The sequence below is a fragment of the Arachis hypogaea genome, chromosome 3 (assembly GCF_003086295.3).
Source record: "Arachis hypogaea cultivar Tifrunner chromosome 3, arahy.Tifrunner.gnm2.J5K5, whole genome shotgun sequence".
Lineage (NCBI taxonomy): Eukaryota > Viridiplantae > Streptophyta > Magnoliopsida > Fabales > Fabaceae > Arachis > Arachis hypogaea.
Window position 1 is genome coordinate 70,493,858 of NC_092038.1, and position 8,698 is coordinate 70,502,555.

General features: G+C 38.0%; 1 non-coding gene across 1 annotated transcript; it reads right to left on the reverse strand.

Moving 5' to 3' along the window:
• Positions 1-7,632: 7,632 nt before the first annotated feature.
• Positions 7,633-7,740, reverse strand: LOC112793067 (small nucleolar RNA R71). Its single transcript, XR_003197776.1, has one exon. It is a non-coding gene; the product is annotated as a small nucleolar RNA R71 (small nucleolar RNA).
• Between the last annotated feature and the right edge of the window lie 958 nt (positions 7,741-8,698).

Here is an 8,698-nt window from a genome sequence, read left to right on the forward strand (position 1 = left end):
GACCTCACTCTATTGTGAGTTATTACTTGACGACAATTCGGTGTACTTGCCGAAGGGAAATTTGTTGAGAGACAAGTTTTCACGCATCACCGACCAATCAGCGTTTTTAGGTGACAAGTTTCTAATCCCAACACTTTTGCATTTCATTTTTTAGGTCTTTTAGAATTTTTAGTTTTATATATATATATATATATGTGTGTGTGTGTGTGTGTGTGTGTGTGTGTGTGTGTGTGTGTGTGTGTGTGTGTGTGTGTGTGTGTAATAAGCTTAATCAAAATCATGATATTTTCAAAGGAATTTTTCTTTAGGACATCCCAATTGATTTGAGTGAAATTTTTTTTTTCGTTGAACTTGCATGAATTATATCTTGTGGAACATGTTTTGAGCCAAGAACACAAGCTTGTGAACTTTGAGCTTAATTGTGGTGTTACATCTTATAACCACTTATCTTCCTTCTTGTGTGCATTATTCTCTTCCTATGATTGTAATCTTTGATTTGTTTGATTCTTATTGTCCATTATTTTGTGTATTCATGCATTTATATGATTGATGCCATCGTTTCATTTAGCTCACTTATCCATAGAGCCCTACTTTTTATCTCCATCTGTTAGCCAACTTTGAGGCTACGATTAACCCATTTGTTCTTAATATTAGCACATTACAAGCCTTAAAGCGAAAAACAATAAATGTCCTTTATTTGAATCTTTGATTAGCTTAGGCTAGTGAGTGTGTATCATCCAAGCGTGGGGAAAATTGGGACATTCATTGAGAAAAAGGGTAGTTTTGTATTTCTATTGTAGATATTGGGAATCGTGTACATACTCATGTGTTAATTAAATGTAAAACCATATGCATTGATACTTTTGTGTATCCTTTATTGCAAAAAGAAGAAAATGAGAAAGTAAAAAGAAAAAAAAATACATCTACAAAAGAAAAAAAATATATAGAAAGAAAAGAAAAAAAAGAAAAAAAATAAAAAGGGACAAAATGCCCCAAAGTGAAGCTCAATAATAATCAATGCATATTAGTTGTGATAAAAAAGAGAATGCATGAGTATGTGAAAAAGTGAATAATGGGTAGTCAGGTTAGCTTAGAAATTGTATAGGTTGTCATAGGTTAGCTGGGAAGTTTAAGTTGATCAAAGATTCAAATCTCAAGCTCACTTGACCATATGCATCCTTACCTTGACCCTAGTCCCATTACAACCTTCTGAGAAAGACCTCATGATATTTGAATGCATGCATTGAATAATTATTGATTGTTAGATGAAAAACAAATCTTGGAAAACATGATTAGGGGAGAACTGAGTGATCAACCCTATACACTTGAGCGACTAGAGCGGATACACATTCGGTGAGGGTTCGATGCTCAATTACTTTTTTTCACCTAGAATCATTTTCTCTCTTGCAAGTTTGTATAATCTTTAATAGCTCAATTCAATTGTGGTTTGGCTTGGTTGTTAATACCCTTAGCCCTTATGTTTATATTGGTTTTCTTGGGATTGATTTATTTTGACTAAGCACTTGCATCCATTAAGGAACTTGCATTTAGATAGTTGCATTTAGGTAGATTGCATATAGTTATTTGCATTGAATAAATGTTGATACCCTTCTTCTTCTTCTTGGTTAAGAATGAGGACATGCTTGGTTTAAGTGTAGGGAGATTTGATGCACCACTATTTCGTGGTACATTTTGTGCTTGATTTAGGTGGATTTTATCCACTTTTTCCACATTTATTCAATGAAATGGCATGGTTTCATGATTTCTTCCTAAATTGTGCTTAAGCTTGAAATCATGCTTTTTAAGCCCTTAAATTGTTAATTTTGATTCACCTTTGATTCCACTAGATGCCTTGATGTGTTTGTTAGTGAATTCAGGTTGAAAAAGGCTAGGAATGGATCAAGGGAGTGAAAAGAAAAGCATGGAAAGTGGAGAAATCACAGAAAATCAAGGATTTGGGATGCTGAGATCGACGTGCACGTGCAGCAGACACTCACACGTGGAAAGTGAAGTCGCATGGTGACGCGTACACGCACATGACGCGTACGCGTGGATAGCAAATTGCCAAGCGACGCGTACGCGTTACCTACGCGTCACGCGTACGCGTCGATGCTCGCACATGCCCTCATTAAAGTGAATCCGCTGAGGGCAATTTCTGTGGCTTCCCAGGCCCGAATCCAACTCACTTCTGATGCTATTAAACCCAAGGATTGAAGGGGGATCAACACACATCACACATTAGCACATAGTTTAATCTAGTTAGTCATAGTTTAGTTTAAGGCTTTAGTTAGTTTTTAGAGAGAGAAGCTCTCCCTTCTCTCTAGAATTAGGATTAGGATTAGGTTTAATTCTTCTCTTAGATCTATGTTTAATTCATGCTTTGATTTACTTTTTCTCTTCAATTCCTTGTTCTTCTACCTTTCCTTTCTCTAGTTTAGCATTTAATTCTTGTAATTCTTTACTTTGTTGTTGATACACTCTTGTTCCTTTTATTTTCTTTTAATGAAATTTGAGGTATCTCATGTAGATCTCACTTTCTTTGATTGTTGTTGTTGATTACTATGACAAGTCATCTTATACTAGTTTTATTAGCATTTTTACTTGCTTTTATTAGCTTTTATGCACTTTCTTGCACAATAAGTAAGTGATTGAAGTAGAATTTCATGTTTATCTTGACTCAATCAAACATTGTTGATTTTATACAAAATCATGAGATTTATGCACAATTTAGTTGATTATTTTGAACCTTATGATTTTGAGACTTTGATGGCATGTTTGATTGATGACAGGTGAAAAGACGAAGAAAGAAAAACAAAGAAGTGCGAGGTGCAGCTAAACACTGCGTTCATTTGATGAACGATACGTTCACAAGTGATGCTTACGCGTACAAGACGCTTACGCGTGGGGAATCACTTTTGGAGATCCACACGTATGCATGCATGGCGCGCACACGTGGGTGAGTGATCAACATTCTCAAGCTAAGAACGCTATGTTCACTTTGAATGAATGCCTATGATACTTTCAGAGTTGGTATTTGAATTTGGTCATCGACGCGCATGCGTGCATGAAGTGCATGCATCGATGTGACATTATTGGTGATTGGTGCAGACGCGTACATGATGCTGGAGCGTAGAAGTGGTAATGTGTCATCCAGGCGCACATGCAAAGGACGCGTACGCGTGAGGAGCGTTCATGGCGCGAATGTAGCATTCAGTCAATGAACGCTGCCAAGGGACACACATGCATGCATAGTACGCGCAAGCATGGTTGAGGCTGAAAATAGTATCTACGCGCACGCATGTGGTACGCGCACGCGTCGATGGTGCAAAATGCATAGGACGCGCACACACATAGGACGTGCACGCGTCAGTGAAAGAATGCTACGTTCACTTTGAGAACACTACGTTCACCTGATGCTGTATGGAAGTACCATTTTTGACCCACTTCATCAGAAGGCCAAAAAGCCCACTGCAAGGACTGAAAGACTGAATTAGAAAGTGTATAAATAGAGGAAGATTTAATTTCATAAGGATCTCTTCGGCAGACCTTCCTTTACACCTTTTCTTTTGGTTTTCTTTAGAATTTTAGATCTGAGTTTATTGTTCTTTCTGTTCTTCATCTCCTTTTGCATTTTTCTTTTCTTTTCTGGTGCTAGAGCAATGATGAACTAAACTCTAATTTCATTAGGGGGAGGAGCTCTACTGTAATTACAATGAATCAATGAAATTCTTCTTCTTCTCAATTCAATTGTGTAGCTATTGGGTATCTTCTACCTTGATTGTGAATTATTCACTCCGAAAGGGGGTTTAACTCAATTGAATGTGGGTGTGAGCCTCAGAAGGGAAATCATCTTCATTAGAACTGAAGCTCTATCCTTCACTACTCTCTTGATCAACACTGATGAGCGGATAATTTGTACGATTTTTGGCATTGTTTTTAGTATGTTTTTAGTAAGATCTAGTTAGTTTTTAGTATATTTTTATTAGTTTTTAGTTAAAATTCACTTTTCTAGACTTTACTATGAGTTTGTGTGTTTTTCTGTGATTTCAGGTATTTTCTGGCTGAAATTGAGGGACCTGAGCAAAAATCTGATTCAGAGACTAAAAAGGACTGCAGATGCTGTTGGATTCTGACCTCCCTGCACTTGAAGTGAATTTTCTGGAGCTACAGAAGCCCAATTGGCGCGCTCTCAACGGCGTTGGAAAGTAGACATCCTGGGCTTTCCAGAAATATATGATAGTTCATACTTTGCCCAAGATTTGATGGCCCAAACCGGCGTACAAAGTCACCCTCAGAAATTCCAGCGTTAAACGCCGGAACTGGCACCAAAATGGGAGTTAAACGCCCAAACTGGCACAAAAGCTGGCGTTTAACTCCAAGAAGAGTCTCTACACGAAAATGCTTCAATGCTCAGCCCAAGCACACACCAAGTGGGCCCGGAAGTGGATTTTTATGTCATTTACTCATCTCTGTACACCCTAGGCTACTAGTTTTCTATAAGTAGGACCTTTTACTATTGTATTAGGGAGATCTTTCAATCTTTGGATCTTTTGATCATGTTTTGATGATTGAACCCTCATTGGGAGGCTGGCCATTCGGCCATGCCTAGACCTTGTTCTTATGTATTTTCCATGGTGGAGTTTCTACACACCATAGATTAAGGTGTGGAGCTCTGCTGTACCTCGAGTATTAATGCAATTACTATTGTTCTTCTATTCAATTCCGCTTGTTCTTGTTCTAAGATATCACTTGTTCTTCAACTTGATGAATGTGATGATCCGTGACACTCATCATCATCCTCACCTATGAACGTGTGACTGACAACCACCTCCGTTCTACGTTCGATTGGGTGAATATCTCTTGGATTCTTTAACCGGAGTCTTCGTGGTATAGGCTAGAACTGATGGCGGCATTCAAGAGAATCCGGAAGGTTTAACCTTGTCTGTGGTATTCTGAGTAGGATTCAATGATTGAATGACTGTGACGTGCTTCAAACTCCTGAGGGCGGGGCGTTAGTGACAGACGTAAAAGAATCACTGGAGTCTATTCCGGCCTGATCGAGAACCGACAGATGGATAGCCATGCCGTGACAGGGTGCGTTGAACATTTCCACTGAGAGGATGGGAGGTAGCCACTGACAACGGTGAAACCCTTGCTTAAGCTTGCCATGGAAAGGAGTAAGAAGGATTAGATGAAGACAGTAGGAAAGCAGAGAGACGGAAGGGACAGCATCTTCATACGCTTATCTGAAATTCCTACCAATGAATTACATAAGTATCTCTATCTTTATCTTTATGTTTTATTCGTATATCACCATATCCATTTGAGTTTGCCTGACTAAGATTTACAAGGTGACCATAGCTTGCTTCATACCAACAATCTCTGTGGGATCGACCCTTACTCGCGTAAGGTTTATTACTTGGACGACCCAGTACACTTGCTGGTTAGTTGTGCGAAGTTGTGTTTATGCCATGGTATTGAACACCAAGTTTTTGGTTTCATAACCGGGGATTATTTGAGTTGTGAAAAGTATTGATCACAATTTCGTGCACCAAGTTTTTGGCGCCGTTGCCGGGGATTGTTGAGTTTGGACAACTGACGGTTCATCTTGTTGCTTAGATTAGGTATTTTTTCTTCAGAATTCTTAAGAATGAATTCTAGTGTTTCAAGGTGATGTTCTTGTCATCACCAAAGCTGATTGATCTTCATCAATTTAGCTCTTGAATGCAATGTCCTGCTGAAGCTTGGCTGGCCATGTCTAATTCCTTTAGACTAAAGCTTTAGACTAACATTGCATGATTCCTGGAATTCTCATTAAGAATTTTGATACCTTTATTTTTCTTTTCCACTTAATTTTCGAAAAAAACACAAAAAAATTTACAAAATTTTAAAAACCAAAAACATTTTTCCTATTGGGACTCTATTCTCATTTTAAGTTTGGTGTCAATTGCATGTTTTTGTTCTTCTTGCACTCATGCATGTGTCTTCATTAATCTTCAAGTTGTTCTTGATGATTTCTTACTCTGATCTTTGAATTCTCTTGACTTGAGTGTTTATGTGTCTCATATGCATTCTCATTAGTGTCAGTAGTATACAAACTGCTAAGTTTGGTGTCTTGCATGCATTGTTATTTGATTTTAGTTGTATTTTGATTATTCCTTATTATTAAAAATCCAAAAATATTTTTAATTTGTGTCTTTTCAAGTCAATAATATAGAGAATTGAAGATTCAGAACATACTGCAGAGGAATTGCACAGAAAAAGCTGGGCGTTCAAAACGCCCAGTGAAGAAGGACAGACTGGCGTTTAAACGCCAGCCAGGGTACCTGGTTGGGCGTTTAACGCCCAAAAGGGTAGCATTTTGGGCGTTAAACGCCAGAATGTGCACCATTCTGGGCGTTTAACGCCAGGATGGCACAAGAGGGAAGATTTTGTTTTCAAATCAATTTTTTTTCAAGTTTTCAAAATCTTTTCAAAATCAAGTCTTTTTCAAATCATATCTTTTCAATCAAATCTTTTTCAAAATCAATTTCTTTCTACTTTCAAAAATACTTGCTATCAATTAATGATTTGATTCAACAATTCAAGTATGTTGCCTTTTCTGTTGAGAAAGGTTTAATGTCTGAATCATATCTTTTCTTGATAGCCAAGTCATTAATTTTCAAAATCAAATCTTTTAAAATGTTTTTCAAATCATATCTTCTCAATCACATCTTTTAAAAACCAATCATATCTTCTTAACCACATCTTTTTCAAAATAGTTTTCAATCATATCTTTTTAATTTCTAATTTCAAAATCTTTTTCAAAAATCACTTTACTTCTTTCCCACTTTTATTTTCGAAAATCAATTAGTGTTTTTCAAAATGTTTTCAAAATCTTTTACTTAATTTTCGAAAATTACTTCCCTTCTTCTCACATCCTTCTATTTATGGACTAACACTATTCCTTAATGCAAAATTCGAACTCCATCTTCTTTGATAAGTTCGAATTTTCTACTTCTGCCTTCTATTTTTCTTTTCCTCTGACACCGCAAGGAATCTCTATACTGTGACATAGAGGATTCCATATTTTCTTGTTCTCTTCTCTTTCTTATGAGCAGGAGCAAGGACAAAAGCATTCTTGTTGAGGCTGATCCTGAACCTGAAAGGACCTTGAAGCGAAAGCTAAGAGAAGCTAAGGCACAACTCTCTATGAAGGACCTGACCGAATTCTTCAAAGAAGAAGAACACATGGCAACCGAAAACAACAATGCCAACAATGCAAGGAAGGTGCTGGGTGACTTTACTGCACCTACTCCCGATTTCTATGGGAGAAGCATCTCTATCCCTGCCATTGGAGCAAACAACTTTGAGCTTAAGCCTCAATTAGTTTCTCTAATGCAACAGAATTGCAAGTTCCATGGACTTCCATTGGAAGATCCTCATCAGTTCTTAGCTGAATTCTTGCAAATCTGTGACACTGTCAAGACTAATGGGGTTGACCCTGAGGTCTACAGACTTATGCTATTCCCTTTTACTGTAAGAGACAGAGCTAGAACATGGTTGGACTCTCAACCTAAAGAAAGCCTGGACTCTTGGGAAAAGCTAGTCAATGCCTTCTTGGCAAAGTTCTTTCCACCTCAAAAATTGAGTAAGCTTAGAGTGGAAGTCCAAACCTTCAGACAGAAGGAAGGAGAATCCCTCTATGAAGCTTGGGAAAGATACAAACAATTAATCAGAAAGTGTCCATCTGATATGCTTTCTGAATGGAGCATCATAGGTATTTTTTATGATGGTCTGTCTGAACTATCCAAAATGTCTTTGGATAGCTCTGCTGGAGGATCTCTTCATCTGAAGAAGACGTCTACAGAAGCTCAAGAACTGATTGAAATGGTTGCAAATAACCAATTCATGTACACTTCTGAAAGGAATCCTGTGAACAATGGGACTAGTCAAAAGAAAGGAGTTCTTGAGATTGACATTCTGAATGCCATATTGGCTCAGAATAAAATATTGACTCAGCAAGTCAATATGATTTCTCAAAGTCTGTCTGGAATGCAAAATGCACCAAGCAGTACTAAGGAAGCTTCATCTGAGGAAGAAGCTTATGATCCTGAGAACCCTTCAATGGAAGAGGTGAATTACATGGGAGAACCCTACGGAAACACCTATAATCCTTCATGGAGAAATCATCCAAATTTTTCATGGAAGGATCAACAGAGACCTCAACAAGGTTTCAACAATAATAATGGTGGAAGAAACAGGTTTAGCAATAGCAAGCCTTTTCCATCATCTTCTCAGCAACAGACAGAGAGTTCTAAGCAGAATAACTCTGACTTAGCAACCATGGTCTCTGATCTAATCAAAACCACTCAAAGTTTCATGACTGAAACAAGGTCCTCCATTAGAAACTTGGAGGCACAAGTGGGTCAGCTGAGCAAGAAAATTACTGAACTCCCTCCTAGTACTCTCCCAAGCAATACAGAAGAAAATCCAAAAGGAGAGTGCAAAGCCATCAACATGGCCGAATTTGGAGAGGAAAGAGAGGCAGTGAACGCCACTGAGGAAGGCCTCAATGGACGTCCACTGGCCTCCAATGAGTTCCCCAATGAGGAACCATGGGAATCTAAGGCTCAAAATGAGACCATAGAGATTCCATTGGACTTACTTCTGCCATTCATGAGCTCTGATGAGTATTCTTCCTCTGAAGAGGATGAGT